We start from the raw sequence: 19,707 nt of genomic DNA, 5'->3' as shown, positions 1-19,707 counted from the left end.
TCTGGCGGACTTCAGCGCAGCAACGACACCTGGTGGATATCGGGCGCACTACCTTAGTGAAACGCCGGAAGACCCGAATCCTCAACTGAGAACGCGCCGCTGAATCGCGACAGGACTGGGTAAGTAAAAGTGCCCCAATGAATATGGAGCAGCACCCTGCATCAGAAGGAAACCGGGTGCAAATCTTCAAAAAGCTTCAGTTAGGACCCACAATGTCGTATAGTCAACGATGAAGCAGCACTCCGTTTTTAGGAAAAATAGTGACTTTATTCCACCATAAAAATGCAACGTTTCACCTTATCAATAAAGGCATTTTCAAGCATGCTGCTTCATTGTTGACTACGCTAATGCTGCACCCTGGTGTATGCGGTGTGGTAAGGGTGTATAGTCACATGTGTCTGAAGACTTTGGTGCATCCTCTGATGCTTTCAGGCCAGGTGAGCTACAGCAGTAGCACAAGGAGCACAAGTGCAACAGCACATGGGCGCAACAACCAGGTACTACAACTGGCGCATTTTGAATAACAGTGCCTGCTGCTGAGAATAAGGAACAATGCCGCGACAGGTAAGTACATAATAGAAGTCATATCCAGGGCCGCGTCTGCCATGAGGCAGTTGAAAATCTTGCCTCAAGCGGCAGAATGCGGATACCTTTAAAGAGTGTCGAAATTTGTCGCTCTAAAGTGGACAATTCGGGTGCCCGTTGACGCCCGAATCGCCCACCTGATATATAAATCGCATCTGTCTCGTTAAGACATAAGATTTATATGCAGAGCGACGCAGTGCCTATCCAGCTGCTGGCGTCGCTCCGTTCTATCCAGCCACACAGGCGGCAGATGATGAGACGTCACACGGTCTGTGTCACTGAGCAGAGTCGCGGCTCACAGAAGAGCCGCTTGAAGACTGGTGCAACACGCCGTGGGAGCACCCTGCCTCAAGGTGAGTATAAGTTTTATTATTTTTCATGTTATACGGGGTAGAAATGGAGGGCATCTATACATATTTATATGCGTCCAGAATCCTTTTATACTGGGGGGGGGCTGTATATATAATATGGGGCCAGAATCTTTTTACCCCGGGGTGGGCTGTATAAATTATATGGGTCCAGAATCGTTTCATACTGAAGGGGGGGCTATATATATTATATGGGGCCAGAGTCGTGTTATACTGAAGTGGCTCCTGTATATATTACATTGGGCCAGAATCGGTTTATACTGAAGGGGGGGCTGTATATATTATATGGGGGCAGAATCGTTTTAAACTGGGGGGGCTCTATAAATTATATGGGGCCAGAATCGTTTCATATTGGCGGGGGCTGTATATATTTATATGGGGCCAGAATCGTTTTATACTGGGGGGGGGCTGTATATATTTATATGGGGCCATATGGGAGGGCTGTATATGGGATACAGTATATTACTAAGATGGGGAAGGCTGTATATGGGATACAGTATATTACTAAGCTGGGGGGCTGTATATAGGATACAGTATATTACTAAGCTCGGGAGGCTGTATATGGGATACAGTAAGCTGGGAGGCTGTATATGGGATACAGTATATTACTAGGCTGGGGGGGCTGTATATGGGATACAGTAAGCTGGGAGGCTGTATATGGGATACAGTATATTACTAGGCTGGGGGGGCTGTATATGGGATACAGTAAGCTGGGAGGCTGTATATGGGATACAGTATATTACTAGGCTGGGGGGGCTGTATATGGGATACAGTAAGCTGGAGGGGCTGTATATGGGATACAGTATATTACTAAGCTGGGGGCTGCATATGGGATACAGTATATTACTAAGCTGGAGGGCTGTATATGGGATACAGTATATTACTAAGCTGGGGCTGTATATAGAGTACAGTATATTACTAAGCTGGGGGGCTGTATATGGGATACAGTATATTACTAAGCTGGGAGGGGGCTGTATATGGGATACAGTATATTACTAAGCTGGGGGGCTGTATAAGGGATACAGTATATTACTAAGCTGGGGGGCTGTATATGGGATACAGTATATTACTAAGCTGGGGGGCTGTATATGGGATACAGTATATTACTAAGCTGGGTGGCTATATATGGGATACAGTATTTTACTAATCTGGGAGACTGTGTATAGGATACAGTATATTACTAAGCTGGGAGGGGGCTGTATTTGGGATGTAGTATATTACTAAGCTGGGAGGGGGCTGTATATGGCATACAGTATAGCCAGTATCATTTTATACTGAAGGGGATGGGGGCTGTATATATTACATGGGGCCAGCATCGTTTCATACTGGGGATGGGGCCTGTATTTATTATATGGGGCCATAATCGTTTTATACTGGGGGGGGGGGGGGTTGTATATATTTATATGAGGTCAGATTTCAGCTGGGGGGCTGTATATGAGATATAGTATGTTACTAAGCTTGGAAGCTGTATATGGGATGCAGTATATAACTAAGTTGGGGCTGTATATGGGATACAGTATATTATTAAACTGGGGAGTTGTATATGGGATACAGTATGTTACTAAGCGAGGGGGTGGTATATGGAATACAGTATTTTACTAAGCGGGGGGGGCTTTATATGGGTTAGAGTATATTACTAAGTTGGGGGGCTGTATATTGGATACAGTATATTACTAAGCTGGGAGGACTGTATATGGGATATAGTATATTACTCAGCTAGGAGGACTGTATATGGGATACAGTATATTATTAAGCTGAGGCAGTATATGGCATACAGTATATTACTAAGCTGGGGCTGTATATAGGATACAGTATATTACTAAGCTGGGGGGCTGTATATTGGATACAGTATATTACTAAGCTGGAGGGGCTGTATATGGGATACAGTATATTACTAAGCTGGGGAGCTGTATATGCGATACAGTATGTTACTAAGCTGGGGGGCTGTATATGGGGTACAGTATATTACTAAGCTGGGGGGCTGTATATGGGGTACAGTATATTACTAAGCTGGGGGGCTGTATATGGGATACAGTATGTTACTAAGCTGGGGGGCTGTATATGGGATCGCATTAATCCAGCTGACATCCACCAGAATCAGACGGTGTTTTCAAATAAAAGTTTCTTTCTTTATTGAGTTCATTAAAAAGTAGTTATTGGACAGACATTGTATGATATCCAACGCGTTTCAGGCGCCGATTGCGCCCTTAATCATGGACAATGTGACATAATAACACCAAACAATTTATAGTGAATGCAGGACATAGATAGGATTTAGACACCGCCTTGAAGAGGCGTGTGTTCCAATCAGGCAACTGGATACAATATTGCAATCAGCTTGAAAGTCACATGATCCGGTGTGAGTGTGGTGGTCAAGGCAACCTGATCACGTGATCTCACACGGGAGCAACAACATTAAAAGGATAATGGTAATAAAGTTAACCCATCCGTGCCGATCGTGTCCTTACTGGAATAATCACGTTTATGCATAATTATTGTAAAAACAAGGTAAGTATAAGTTAAAAACAATGTTAGTTGACATTGGATGTAATAACCACAGAACTCAAGAAGATATTGAGCAATATTCATATCAATGTTGATGCCGCACCTGTAATTTTGTTGTTCCGATCAAAACATTTTGTAACACTACAGGGAACAAAACATTCAAAATAAAACAACATCTCACATGTAACAGTTTCCATGTTGTCTATGGCATCAAGTGCAAGGCATGCAACATCATGTATGTGGGTTGCACAACACGCAAATTTAAAACACGGATACTGGAACATTTAAATGATGTCAATGGTAATGAATCCAGAAACATAAGTGGTGCATCTGCCCACTTTCGGAATACACATGACAGAATAACCAATAATTTTTAGCTTTCATTATCGAAAAGGTTCATACAACCAGGAGGGGAGGGGACATCAAAAGGCTACTATTGGATAGGGAAGCCTTTTGGATCTTACAATTAGACACCATGGCTCCCAAAGGCATGAACGTTAGGAATGAGTTGACATTACATTACCATTAGCTCATTTATCATTGTCATTGCCCACATCAGCATCTCTCTATATCTCCTTGCATGTTCCATCTATCTATTTTCATGTATGTTTACGTGCTTTTCCATATACCTCTTCTCACTCCACTGTTCCCTACTGTGGTCATTCTATTCTTGCCAAATTGTTTCCTCCGTTTAACAACATCAACATTGATATGAATATTGCTCAATATCTTCTTGAGTTCTGTGGTTATTACATCCAATGTCAACTAACATTGTTTTTAACTTATACTTACCTTGTTTTTACAATAATTATGCATAAACGTGATTATTCCAGTAAGGACACGATCGGCACGGATGGGTTAACTTTATTACCATTATCCTTTTACCGCTCATGCTTACCGGCTTGTTGTTGTTGCTCCCGTGTGAGATCACGTGATCAGGTTGCCTTGACCACCACACTCACACCGGATCATGTGACTTCCAAGCTGATTGCAATATTGTATCCGGTTGCCTGATTGGAACACACGCCTCTTCAAGGCGGTGTCTAAATCCTATCTATGTCCTGCATTCACTATAAATTGTTTGGTGTTATTATGTCACATTGTCCATGATTAAGGGCGCAATCGGCGCCTGAAACGCGTTGGATATCATACAATGTCTGTCCAATAACTACTTTTAAATGAACTCAATAAAGAAAGAAACTTTTATTTGAAAACACCGTCTGATTCTGGTGGATGTCAGCTGGATTAATGCGATTACATTGACTGGACTCAAGTGGAGTGAGGTTCCGAGCTCTCCCCCGAACCAGTGGTTCACTCACGTGGTAAGAGCTGAAATTAAGCTTTGTTCACATTGCTGTATATGGGATACAGTATATTACTAAGCTTGGAGGGCTGTATATGGGATACAGTATATTACTAAGCTGGGAGGCTGTATATGGGATACAGTACAGGCGGTCCTGTCCTACTTAAGGACACCCGACTTACAGACAACCCATAGTTACAGACAGACCCCTCTGACCTCTGGTGAAGCTTTCTAAATGCTTTACTATAGTCCCAGACTGCAATAATCAGCTGTAAGGTGTCTGTAAATCACATGTAACAGGGTGGGATATATTAGTTATAGGATACAATAGATAACTTTGCATCATGTAAACCCAATGTTGGGGAGTCTGTTTTAATAAATTAAGGGTGCTGCATATTGCTTGGTGTGCTGTGCATGCTATAATTCCAGTAGAATATATATATATCTTCGTGACATAGATACAACAAGGTGCTGGAAGCATTCCTCAGAGATTTTGGTCCATATTGACATGATGGCATCACACAGTTGCCGCAGATTTGTCGGCTGCACATCCATGATGCGAATCTCCCGTTCCACCACATCCCAAAGATGCTCTATTGGATTGAGATCTGGTGACTGTGGAGGTCATTTGAGTACAGTGAACTCATTGTCATGTTCAAGAAACCAGTCTGAGATGATTCCAGCTTTATGACATGGCGCATTATCCTGCTGAAAGTAGCCATCAGATGTTGGGTACATTGTGGTCATAAAGGGATGGACATGGTCAGCAACAATACTCAGGTAGGCTGTGGTGTTGCAACGATGCTCAATTGGTACCAAGGGGCCCAAAGAGTGCCAAGAAAATATTCCCCACACCATGACACCACCACCACCAGCCTGAACCGTTGATACAGGGCAGGATGGATCCATGCTTTCATGTTGTTGACGCCAAATTCTGACCCTACCATCCGAATGTCACAGCAGAAATCGAGACTCATCAGACCAGGCAACGTTTTTCCAATCTTCTACTGTCCAATTTCGATGAGCTTGTGTAAATTGTAGCCTCAGTTTCCTGTTCTTAGCTGAAAGGAGTGGCACCCGGTGTGGTCTTCTGCTGCTGTAGCCCATCTGCCTCAAAGTTCGACGTACTCTGCGTTCAGAGATGCTCTTCTGCCTACCTTGGTTGTAACGGGTGGTGATTTGAGTCACTGTTGCCTTTCTATCAGCTCGAACCAGTCTGCCCATTCTCCTCGGACCTCTGGCATCAACAAGGCATTTCCGCCCTCAGAACTGCCGCTCACTGGATGTTTTTTCTTTTTCGGACCATTCTCTGTAAACCCTAGAGATGGTTGTGCTTGAAAATCCCAGTAGATCAGCAGTTTCTGAAATACTCAGACCAGCCCTTCTGGCACCAACAACCATGCCACGTTCAAAGGCACTCAAATCACCTTTCTTCCCCATACTGATGCTCGGTTTAAACTGCAGGAGATTGTCTTGACCATGTCTACATGCCTAAATGCACTGAGTTGCCGCCATGTGATTGGCTGATTAGAAATTAAGTGTTAACCAGCAGTTGGACAGGTGTACCTAATAAAGTGGCCGGTGAGTGTATATATATATATATAATGAAGGGATGTTTTATATGTGTGGAGTTAGAGGTCAGTTGTGTTGTGAGGGGTATTTATTTTTTAGGAGTCCAGTGTTGTTATCCAGGAGAGTTCATACTTTAAGTGACAATGGTAATTTTAGGGACACCGGGTGGAGATGTGCTGCACAGAGCTGAAGCTATCTGCCCGTGAATTCAGCAGTGATACGTCATGGATTGGAGAACCTGGAATGAAGTCCTCCTGATGGAAGAGATTGTCATCTATAAGGCACTAATGACTCTCAGAACCTGCAGTCAGTCCCGCAGTGCCAGTGAGTCTGCCTGTGGGGATGTTAATTGTTAGTAAAGTTTTCAGCATTTCATAGTATCATAGTATATAAGACTGGAAGGAGACGCAAGTCCATCAAGTCCAGCCTTTAAGAATTAAATAAATGTTTTATCCCCATAACCCGTGATATTTTTTCTCTCCAGAAAGTCATCCAGGCCTCTCTTGAACATGTACATAGAGTCCGCCATAACAACCTCCTGCGGCAGAGAGTTCCACAGTCTCACTGCTCTTACAGTAAAGAACCTTTGTCTATGGTGATGGTAAAATCGCCTCTCCTCTAGGCGCAGAGAATGCCCCCTTGTCCTGGTCACAGGCCGAGGTATAAAAAGATCTTTGGAGAGATCCTTGTACTGTCCGTTCAGGTATTTGTACATTGTAATGAGGTCTCCCCTCAGTCGTTTTTTTTTTCTAAACTGAATAATCCCAAATTTTTTAATCTGTCATTGTATTCTAGTTCCCCCATTCCCCTAATAATCCTGGTTGCTCTTCTCTGCACCCGTTCCAGCTCTACTATATCCTTTTTATACACTGGTGCCCAAAACTGTACACAATATTCCATGTGTGGTCTGACCAGGGATTTGTATAAGGGCAAAACTATGTCTTTATCATGAGAATCTATTCCTCTCTTGATACATCCCATTATTTTATTTGCTTTAGCAGCAGCCGCCTGGCTCTGGTCACTAAAATTAAGTTTACCATCCACCAATACCCCCAAGTCCTTTTCAGTTTTACTAAGTAATTGACCATTTAGAACATAATTATACTTTTTGTTTCCATGGCCCAAGTGCATAACTTTACATTTATCTACATTAAACCTCATCAACCATTTCTCTGCCCATCCCTCAAGCTTCCACAAATCCCTCTGTAATGCTAAACTATCGACCTCGGTATTTATTACTTTACACAGCTTAGTATCATCTGCAAATATTGAAACTTGACTGTGTAAACCCACTACAAGGTCATTAATAAAAATATTAAAAAGAAGTGGCCCCAATACTGACCCCTGTGGGACTCCACTGGTAACATCAACCCAATCTGAGAATGTGCCATTAATGGCCACCCTCTGTTTTCTATCACTAAGCCAATTACTTACCCAAATACACAGATTTTCTCCTATTCCCAGCAGTCTCATTTTATATACCAACCTTTTATGTGGCACGGTGTCAAATGCCTTTGAAAAGTCCAAATATACAACATCTACAGCGTCCCCCAGATCCAGTCTTGAACTTACCTCCTCGTAGAAACCAATCAGATTAGTCTGACAGGACCGATCTCTTATAAACCCATGCTGACGCTGGGTTATAAGGTTGTGCTCAGTGAGATACTCCAGGATAGCATCTCTAATAAACCCCTCAAATATTTTCCCCACCACAGAAGTTAGACTCAAGGGTCTGTAGTTTCCAGGATCGCTATTTGATCCTTTTTTGTATATTGGTACCACATTTGCTATGCGCCATTCCTGTGGAACATAACCAGTCCTCAGTGAATCTTCAAATTTTAAAAATAACGTTTTGTCTATCACCGTACATAATTCATGCAGAACCCGGGGGTGTATGCCATCTGGCCCAGGTGATTTATCTATCTTAGAGGTTGCGAGGCGGCGCCGTACCTCTTACTGGGTTAAACTGTTGACATTATAAAAAGAATTAACATTATTCCTCATTGTGTCTTCCACCAGGGGATTTTCCTGGGTAAAGACAGTTGAGAAGGTGACATTCAGTAGATTGGCCCTTTCCTCATCTCCTTCCACCATGACCCCCATGTTATTTCTAAGGGGACCCACATTCTCTGTTTTTAGTTTCTTATCATTTATATACTTGAAAAATAATTTGGGATTATTTTTGCTCTCCTTGGCAATATTTCTCTCAGTCTCTATTTTTGCGGCCTTTATCTGCTTTTTACAGGATTTATTTTTCTCTCTATAATCCTGTAATGCCTCATCGCTACCTTCACGTTTTAGCACCTTAAACGCTTTATCTTTCTCGCTTATTGCTTTCCTTACAAGACTAGTTAGCCACATAGGGTTTTTCTTGTTCCTTTTATGCTTTTTCCCATAAGGTATGTGTTTCTCACAGGACTTTTTCAGAATATATGAGAAAAAGTCCCATTTTTGGGGGGGGGCTTTTGTCTTTGAGAACATTATCCCAGTCTATGCCATTAAGGTCTTCCCTTAGTTGCTGAAAATTTGCCCTCCTGAAGTTTAGAGTGTTGGTTGCCCCTTCACTAACGCTCTTAGTAAAGCGTAATACAAAATCAATGATATTATGATCACTATTCCCCAGGTTCCCCCCAACCTGTAGTTTTGATATCCTATCAGGTCTGTTGGTTAGGATAAGGTCCAGCAGTGCCCCCCCTCTTGTTGGCTCCAGGACTAGTTGCGACAGGTAATTGTCTTTTTTTGTTGACAAGAACCTGCTGCCTTTGAAGGACCTGCAGGTTTCTGCCCCCCAGTTGACATCTGGGTAATTGAAGTCCCCCATGATAAATACTTCACCATGCTTTGAAGCCGCATCCATTTCACTTATCAGCATTTCCTCTGCTGCCTCCATTATATTTGGAGCCTTATAACAAACCCCTAGTAATATTTTATTATTCTTTTTCCCTCCTCTTATCTCAAAACATAGGGACTCCACATTTGCGTTACTGATGTCATCTCGCAGGACGGGCTTGAGGCAAGAATTCACATATAAACAAACCCCTCCACCTTTTTTATTTATATGATCCTTTCTAAAAAGACTATAACCATTTATAGCAACAGCCCAGTCATAGCTACTGTCCAGCCATGTCTCGCTGATACCCACTATATCATATTTCCGCTCCAACATCAAGAGTTCCAGTTCCTCCATTTTGTTTGTGAGGCTTCTGGCATTTGTGTACATACACTTTATATGATTTTCCCTGTCCGTATTCCTTTTGTCCTTATTCCCCAATCTCATTCCAGCCCCCCTTCCTCCCCCATGGACTAGGACTCTTCCCAGCTCCTGTACACTGTCTATTTGCCCTGCACAAGTGTAGTTGCCCTCCCCCCAGGTCTCTAGTTTAAACACTCCTCCAACCTTCTAGCCATTTTTTCCCCTAAAACAGCGGCCCCCTCCCCAATGAGGTGCAGCCCATCCCTACTGTAGAGCCTGTAGCCGACAGAAAAGTCAGTCCAGTTCTCCATGAACCCAAAACCCTCCTTCCTACACCAACTTTTGAGCCACTTATTTACCTCCTTGATCTCCCGCTGCCTTTCTGGTGTGGCACGTGGTACAGGCAGTATTTTGGAGAAAATTACCTTTGAGGTCCTTGCCCTGAGCTTATGGCCTAAATCTCTGAAATCATTTTTAAGGACCTTCCACCTACCTCTTACTTTGTCATTAGTGCCAATGTGGACCATGACCGCTGGTTCCTCACCAGCCCCTCCCAGTAATCCGTCAACCCGATCCGCAACATGCCGAACCCGAGCACCCGGCAAACAACACACTATTCGGTATGCACGGTCTTTGTGACAGATTGCCCTGTGTGTTCCCCTAATAATCGAATCTCCCACTACCAGCACCTGTCTGACCTTGCCTGTGCTCCCATTTCCCTTCTTACTGGAGCAGACATTCCCCTGGTTGCTAGCGGCCACGTCTTGCTGCAGCATTGCTACCCCAGAGCTGATATCCCCCTCATCCGCCAGCCTGGCAAACTTATTGGGGTGCACCAGATCAGGACTAGACTCCCTACAACTCTTCCCTCTACCCCGCCTTCTACATGTTACCCAACTAGCTGGCCCCTCACTCTGCACCTCCATACTTCCCTCCCCACACCCATCTTCCCCAGAGAGGTTGTGCTCCAGGAGCAGCAAACTTCACTCCATATTGTCAATTGTCCGCAGCCTTGAAACTTGCTCATTTAGATCCAGAATCTGGGCTTCCAGATGAGCAATTTTCACACACCCCACACAGCAGTATTCCCCCTCGAACGGCTGTTCAAGGAAAGCATACATGGCACAGGATGTACACTGTGTAGCAATGCCACTTATGGAGTCCATTATTCTAATGGGGATTACAATAGAAATATGCACAGAAAGAAGAATCTACAGTCAAAGTAACACAAAACACAGCAGTTACCTGCTAAAGCCCCTCAAACTTAAGTCCCTTAAACCTAAGTCACACTTAAGACACTGCACACACTTGGGATCAATGCACACTCGCCGCCAAGCTCACACACTCGCTTTTCTGATGCTTTTTTTAAAGGTTATCTGCCTCAAAAATCTGCAGAGCTCACTGCAACAAGATCTGGCTGCAAACCAGTATTTACTGAACAGGTAGCGGCAATGGAACAGGAGTGGGGGGGGGGCAGCATTTAAATATTCGCCTCAGGCAGCAAATATGCTAAAATCGGCCCTGGTCATGAGTATGAGGTTCCTTGAGAATATAGGCACAAATGTAGTCAAAATAAGTATAATGATTAGAGATGAGCGAACATGCTCGTCCGAGCTTGATGCTCGGTCGAGCATTAGCGTACTCGAAACTGCTCGTTGCTCGGACGAATACTTCGCCCGCTCGAGAAAATGGCAGCTCCCGCCGTTTTGCTTTTTGGCGGCCAGAAACAGAGCCAATCACAAGCCAGGAGACTCTGCACTCCACCCAGCATGACGTGGTACCCTTACACGTCGATAGCAGTGGTTGGCTGGCCAGATCAGGTGACCCTGGGATAGACTAGCCGCTGCCCGCGCTGCTCGGATCATTCTGTGTCTGGATGCCGCTAGGGAGAGAGCTGCTGCTGGTCAGGGAAAGCGCTAGGGTGTTCTATTAGCTTACTGTTAGGCAGGAGTGATTCTCCAAGAACCCAACAGCCCTTTTTAGGGCTACAATAACGTTATACTTTTTTTTTTTTATTTGCAGCTAGTACCATATTGTGAGGAATTTGCAGGGGGACTTGCTACCGTTGTGTTTAGCTCTTAGTGACACACATATCCACCTCAAACACCAAAGTGGGAAAATTTATTAGGGGTTTGATTTCAATTAGGCACAGTCTGCCATTTACTTTTTATTTTACGTTTATTTTTTTAATAACTCAGTGTCATCTCATCTTGCGTAGTAGTGTGCTTTCATACTTGGCTAGAAAATAGCCATAGGAGAATCCAAACGGCTTACTTACGCCTACAGTAGCGTTATATATATTTGATTTCTGGTTGATCTGCTGGTGGCTGTACTTGCTGCAGTGCATCTACTAGCAAATTGTGAGCAATTTGTAGTGAGACTTGCGACCGCTGTGTTTTGCGCTTAGTGACGCACATATCCATTGCAAAGACCGAAGTGGGAAAATTTAGTAGGGGTTGGATTTCAATTAGGCACAGTCTGCCATTTCCTTTTTTATTTTACGTTTATTTTTTTAATAACTCAGCGTCATCTCATCTGGCATAGTAGTGTGCTTTCATACTTGGCTAGAAAATAGCCATAGCAATAGGATAGCATCGTTTGGTTTTAAAAACTAAAAAACACAAAAAAAACCAAAAAAACACCAAAAAAAGTTAAAAAAAAATTAAAGTTATAACTCTCATTTTAAAAATGTTTAACCCGAGGGCTAGGGGTAGAGGACGAGGGCGGGGACGTGGGCGTCCAACTACTGCAGGGGTCAGAGGCCGTGGTCCTGGGCGGGGTGAGACACCACCTGCTGATGAGGGAGCAGGGGAACGCCGCAGAGCTACACTCCCTAGGTTCATGTCTGAAGTTACTGGGACTCGTGGTAGAGCACTGTTGAGGCCAGAACAGTGCGAACAGGTGATGTCGTGGATTGCCGACAATGCTTCGAGCAATTTGTCCACCAGTCAGTCTTCCACACAGTCCACCCATGTCACCGAAATCGGCACTCCTCCAGCTCCTGCACCTCAGCCTCCTCCCCCCCAGTCTGCCCCCTCCAAGGAAAATTTGGCATTTGAACCGGCATACTCTGAGGAACTGTTTTCTGGACCCTTCCCACAGTCACAAACCACTTGTCCGGTTACTGCTGAGCAATTTTCCGATGCCCAGGTTTTCCACCAGTCGCAGTCTGTGGGTGATGATGACCTTCTTGACGTAGTGGAAGAAGTGTCTAAAGAGGTGTCCGACGATGAGGATACATGGTTGTCAGACAGTGGGGAAGTTGTTGTCAGGGCAGGAAGTCCGAGGGGGGAGCAGACTGAGGGATCGGAGGATGATGAGGTGACAGACCCAAGCTGGGTTGATAGGCCGGGTGAACACAGTGCTTCTGAGACAGAGGAGAGTCCTCTATCAGAACAGGTTGGAAGAGGCAGTGGTGGGGCCAGACGGAGAGGCAGGGCCAGAGCTGGTGCATCAGCGCCAAATGTGTCAACTAGTGAAGCTCCCGTGGCGAGGGCTCCTGCGGCAAGGGCTAGATTTTCAGAAGTCTGGAGGTTCTTTAAGGAAACACCGGATGACCGACGGACTGTGGTGTGCAACATTTGCCAAACCAGGATCAGCAGGGGTTCCACCACTACTAGCTTAACTACCACCAGTATGCACAGGCATATGAATGCTAAACACCCCACTCAGTGGCAACAAGCCCGTTCACTTCCGGCCGTGCACACCACTGCTCCTTCCCCTGTGTCAGCTGATAGTCAGCCCCCTGCCCAGGACCCTGCCACAAAAACCCCATATTCGCCTCCACGATCCTCCACAGCATCCACCAGCGTTCAGCTCTCCATACCCCAGACGCTGGAGCGGAAACGCAAATATAGTGCAACCCACCCGCACGCCCATGCCCTTAATGTCCACATCTCCAGATTGCTTAGCCTGGAGATGCTGCCCTATAGGCTAGTAGAGACCGAGGCCTTTCGCAACCTCATGGCGGCGGCCGCCCCTCGGTATTCGGTCCCCAGCCGCCACTACTTTTCCCGATGTGCCGTCCCAGCCCTGCACAAGCACGTGTCAGACAACATCATCCGTGCCCTGACCAACGCCGTTTCTGACAAGGTCCACCTGATCACGGACACGTGGACGAGTGCTCCCGGGCAGGGCCACTATATATCGCTGACGGCACATTGGGTTAACTTGGTGGAGGCTGGGACCGAGTCTGACCCTGCGGCTGGTCATATACTGCCGACGCCGAGGATTGCGGGGCCTACCTCGGTCCAGGTGTTTCAGGCCTACTATGCCTCCTCCTCCTCCCACCCCTCCTCCACCTCCTCCTCCTCCGTATTACCATCCGTGGGCATGGCGCCATCAGTCGGTAGCTCTAGGCACAGCAGCAGTGCCGTCGTTAAGCGACAGCAGGCGGTGCTCAAACTGCTGAGCCTAGGCGATAAAAGGCACACCGCCCAAGAGCTATTACAGGGCATCACGGCGCAGACTGATCTGTGGCTGGCACCGCTGAACCTGAAGCCAGGCATGGTTGTGTGTGACAACGGCCGTAACCTGGTGGCGGCTCTGCAACTCGGCAGACTGACACATGTGCCATGCCTGGCCCATGTGTTAAATCTGATAGTGCAGCGTTTCCTCAAGACATACCCCAATCTGTCTGATTTGCTCACGAAGGTGCGCCACATCTGTGCGCATTTCAGGAAGTCCAGCACAGATGCTGCCACTCTCAGGGCAGCGCAGCGCCGCCTCCAACTGCCCGCTCACCGACTGTTGTGCGACGTGCCCACGAGGTGGAATTCAACACTGACCATGTTATCCAGAGTTTACCAGCAGCGCCGAGCGATTGTAGACTGCCAGATGTCAACTTCCACCAGAACTGGTAGTCAGGTCAGTCAGCTTCCTCAAGTCTACAATGAGGAGTGGACGTGGATGTCTGATATCTGTCAGGTGCTGAGTAACTTTGAGGAGTCAACACAGATGGTCAGTGGCGATGCCGCCATCATCAGCCTCACCATCCCGCTGCTTGGCCTGTTGAAAAACTCTCTGATCAGCATGAAGTCGGAAGCTTTGCGCTTGTCACAAGAGACGGGGGAAGAAGATTCCCTTGTTGATAGCCAAAGCACCCTTAGGTCTGTTTCTCAGCGCATATCGGAGGAGGTGGAGGTGGAGGAGGAAGAGGAGGAGAATGTTGGCGAGACACAAGAGGGGACCATTGTTGAGTCCTTCACTGTTCAGCGTGTATGGGCAGAAGAAGAGGAGTTGGAGGAGTTGGAGAAGGAAATGGACAGTCAGGCCAGTGAGGGGAGTGAATTCTTACGCGTTGGTACTCTGGCGCATATGGCAGATTTCATGCTAGGCTGCCTATCCCGTGACCCTCGCGTTCAAAGAATTTATTCCAGCACCGATTACTGGGTGTTCACTCTCCTGGACCCACGGTACAAGCAAAATCTTTCCACTCTCATCCCTGGAGAGGAAAGGAGTGTGAGAATGCATGAATACCAGCAGGCCCTGGTTCACAAGCTGAAACAGTATTTCCCTTCTGACAGCACTAGCGGCAGAGTGCGTAGTTCTGCGGGACAAGTAGCGAGGGAGAGTAGGCGAGCAGGCAGCTTGTCCAGCACTGGCAAGGGTACGCTTTACAAGGCTTTTGCCAGCTTTATGTCACCCCAGCAAGACACTGTCACCTGTCCCCAGTCTCGGCAGAGTAGGGCTGATCTTTACAGAAAGATGGTGAGGGAGTACGTAGCTGACCATACCATCGTCCTAAATGATCACACAGCTCCCTACAACTACTGGGTTTCAAAGCTGGACATGTGGCACGAACTGGCGCTGTACGCCTTGGAGGTTCTTGCCTGCCCTGCCGCTAGCGTCTTGTCCGAGCGGGTTTTCAGTGCAGCTGGTGGCATCATCACCGATAAGCGTACACGCCTGTCGACTGACAGCGCTGACAGGCTGACGCTTATTAAGATGAATAAAGCCTGGATTTCTCATAATTTCCAATCTCCACCAGGTGAAGGAAGCTCAACCTGAATAATTTATCCACTCCTCCTCCTCCTCATTTTCCTCCTTCTCCTCCTCTTTGTACAGTAAAGCAGAGGAAACTGGCTATTTTTTGACAGGGCCCACTGGCTCTAGCTATAGTACTTTATGCATTTAATTTTTCTGGAGGGCCACCTACCCGGTCCTCTGTTTTAAACAATTTTTGGGAGTGCCACATACAGGCACTCAATCTATTCAATTTTTCTGGAGGGCCACCTACCCGGTCCTCTGTTTTAAACAATTTTTGGGAGTGCCACATACAGGCACTCAATCTATTCAATTTTTTCTGGAGGGCCACCTACCCGCTCCTCTGGTTTGAAAACTTTTTTGGACTGTCACATACAGGCACTCAATCTATTCCATTTTACTGGAGGGCCACCTACCTGCTCCTCTGGTTTGAAAAGTTTTTTGGACTGCCACATACAGGCACTCAATCTATTTCATTTTTCTGGAGGGCCACCTACCCGCTCCTCTGGTTTGAAAACTTTTTTGGACTGCCACATACAGGCACTCAATCTATTTCATTTTTCTGGAGGGCCACCTACCCGCTCCTCTGGTTTGAAAACTTTTTTGGACTGCCACATACAGGCACTATCCAAATTAAATTGTCTCCATAGCAGCCTCCACACGTTGTCTCCATTGCTACCTCCAAAAGTCGTCCATATAGCTGCCTCCATACATCGTCCCCTTATCAAACGAGGTGTGTCAGGCAGAAATTTGGGTTGTTTTCATGGATTCCACATCAAAGTTGTTAACTTTGTCGCCACCCTGCTGTGTTATCCACAAAATATACTGGCAAACTTTTATCATTTACCAATATTATTTCAGCGCTTCTTGCGCATCTGTTTACATTCCCCTCACCCGGCATATCCTAAACTTATAAGAACGCTACTACACTTGATCTTATACAAAAGGTTCTTAGAAGTGCTGTTTGGGGAGTAGCCTAGAGACAGGGGCTTGGATTGGCGAAAGCTCGCCTGGCAGTGGAGCGCCAGCTCCATGCGCATCATGCGCTTCTTGCGCATCTGTTTACATTCCCCTCACCCGGCATATCCTAAACTTATAAGAACGCTACTACACTTGATCTTATACAAAAGGTTCTTAGAAGTGCTGTTTGGGGAGTAGCCTAGAGACAGGGGCTTGGATTGGCGAAAGCTCGCCTGGCAGCGGAGCGCCAGCTCCATGCCAAGATCCAACTAACATAGTTTTAACTGCAGCACCTTTAATCTACTACTAGTTCACTGCCTCCATACATGGTCCCCTTATCAAACGAGCTGTGTCAGGCAGAATTTTGGGTTGTTTTCATGGCTTCCATATTAACTTTGTCGCCACCCTGCTGTGTAATCCACAAAATATACTGGCAAACTTTTATCATGTACCAATATTATTTGAGCGCTTCTTGCTCACCTCCTTTGGTTCCTCTCTGCCACCCATTGGTTTGAAGCCTGAGTCCATTTAGAGTATGTCGCCATGCCACTCTCTAGCCTGCCGCTGCTGCCGCTGCCTCTGCATGCCGTCCCCTATAGTGTCAGGGTCAATTATTGGATGTTTTACATGCTATCTAGCTTCATTCTGTCACTCTGTCATGGCCATGCTGTTGCCCATAGTTTTGGCATAATGGTGCGATTAAGCAGCCTCAGAGGCATCCATGCATGCTGCCCCTGCTGTTTCCTGTCCATTTCCGTTGTGTTTCCATCCTTTTCTGAGGTTCCCAGGTGTTTGGCCAAGCTTCCCTGTGCAGACCCTTGGTCCCCTTGAAAAATGCTCGAGTCTCCCATTGACTTCAATGGGGCTCGTTATTCGAGACGAGCACTCGAGCATCGGGAAAAGTTCGTCTCGAATAACGAGTACCCGAGCATTTTAGTGCTCGCTCATCTCTAATAATGATCTTTTATGCTTGAACTATTTTAATGCATATCTAATAAATATTGATATTATAATAATTTATGACTGGCAGTTTCTCTTAGACCGTCTTTTTTTCAGTATTAGGGCTCTTGCTCTTTCACATTGGCATTTTTTTTTCACATCAGTGGTTCAGTAATTTCCATGGAAGCCTTGCAAAGCCATTGCTTTTGATGGTGGGTGTTTTCACATTGGCCGGTATTTACAGTAAACCAGAGAAAAGAGATGCATCACAGAGACAAACAGAAGAAAAACGGACACACAATGGAGACAAAACATAATGCGCAACTGAAGCTGAACATTAATACCAATATGAAAGAGCATGTAAACCAAAATGACGTTTTCCCTATCATACTGTGGTTGTCACTCAGGCCCCACATTAATAAGCTGATTCCAATGGTGCTGGAATAAAAGGAGGGAATGGAGTCAGAAATCTGCTTCCATTCCCTGTCTTGTGGCCACTTTGGGAACTAATGCTTTAACAGAAACCCTAGTGACACAAAAACTGATTTGCAAATAAAATCGATAAACCAATTTTAGTCCTGTCCTGTGAATCTTCTACCGAGCTGCAATATTCCTGCCAGTCAGAAGAAAGCTGACTTTCTCCCTCTATGGGGAAGATTAATCATACAATACGGCTTATCATATGATTTACTTTATCATATGATAGCAGCCACTCCCCCCATGTCCCGCTGGATACATCAAGAGGCTTAGGTCCGACCTGGTGTAATTTTGCGTAAAAACCAGTGAATGATCATTTGCAGATTTTTTTTAAAGTACTACTCCACCGGCAGTTGCACCGCTCTACACCCCGTCCCCGCTCCTTCATACCTTTATGGCCTTAAAAAGATGTAGTCTCAATTATAATACGCAGTGCAATAATTTGTGATTATTACACTGCTTCTATGCCAGAAGAATGGAGTAGAAGCAGTGATAAATCTCCCCCAATGTGTTAATTAGCTTAAACACGGTCATTAGAGGTACAGATCAAGGATTTTTGGGACAGGGCATTGATTGGATACCTTTACAGGAAACTAAAAACCTCAACATCAGACAGAGCAGCAAGGGTCAGACAAAAAGTCACAAAATATAAGAGTAGTTCACAGCAGACTGAGCTGTTCCCTAGTTGTGAGTCAGGCCATCAGCTGGGTTAGTCAGATTATGCAACAGAGATGTATAGTTAGAGACAAACCATGGTGGGTTTGAAATAAATGGTCAGGTAATAGAACAATAAAACTGAGTAGTCACAAAACAAGCCAAAGTCAGGATCACAATAAAAAAATAGCAGACAGAAATTCAGGAATAGAGTGTACCATTGAATAATCTATCTAACTTGTAGGCATAGTGCTCACCCCTTCATACGTCATGTGAATGTACCCTAAACATGATGATTCTGTCATATTTTTCCCTTCACATTTTCCAAAAGGGAAATAAGTGTCCAGTTGTCATTACAATAGTAAAAGCCACTAATTAGCCAATGGTAGCTGAGGGAAAGTCAGTTTTTTTTAACCACTAAGATCTTCCACATTCTAGTCATTATTATACAAAAATTGTATAAGAAGAGAAGGCTGTATGAATTTTTATATAGATGATTGGAGGTATAATATCTGGATATGGTAGAACATTCATCTACCGTATATACTCGAGTATAAGCCGACCCAAGTATAAGCCAAGACCCCTAATTTTACCACCAAAAACTGGGAAAACCTATTGACTCGAGTATAAGCCGAGGGAGGGAAATGCATTGGTCACAGACCCAGCCAAGTATATAGCCAGCCAGTCCCCTATAATATACAGCTTGCCCCCAGTAGTATACAGCCTGCCCCCAGTAGTATACAGCCTGACCCAGCCTGACCCCAGTAGTATACAGCCTGCCCCCATTAGTATACAGCCTGCCCCCAGTAGTATACAGCCTGACCCAGCCTGCCCCCAGTAGTATACAGCCTGCCCCCAGTAGTATACAGCCTGACCCCAGTAGTATACAGCCTGCCCCCAGTAGTATACAGCCACCCCAGCCTGCCTCCAGTAGTATACAGCCTGCCCCCAGTAGTATACAGCATGCCCCCAGTAGTATACAGCCACCCCAGCCTGCCCCCCAGTAATATACAGCATGTGTTTAACATCGCGTCTTTAACATCGCGTTGGGCGCCGCAACTGTTCTCTCCCGTGCGCCTAGTATGACGCGCCGCTGCTGACGTCATACTAGGCGCCGCATGGGAGAAGAACAATGGCGGCACCCAACGCGATGTTAAAGAAGACAG

The sequence above is a fragment of the Engystomops pustulosus genome, chromosome 11, assembly GCF_040894005.1.
Source record: "Engystomops pustulosus chromosome 11, aEngPut4.maternal, whole genome shotgun sequence".
Lineage (NCBI taxonomy): Eukaryota > Metazoa > Chordata > Amphibia > Anura > Leptodactylidae > Engystomops > Engystomops pustulosus.
Note: the sequence above shows the minus strand (reverse complement) of the source record.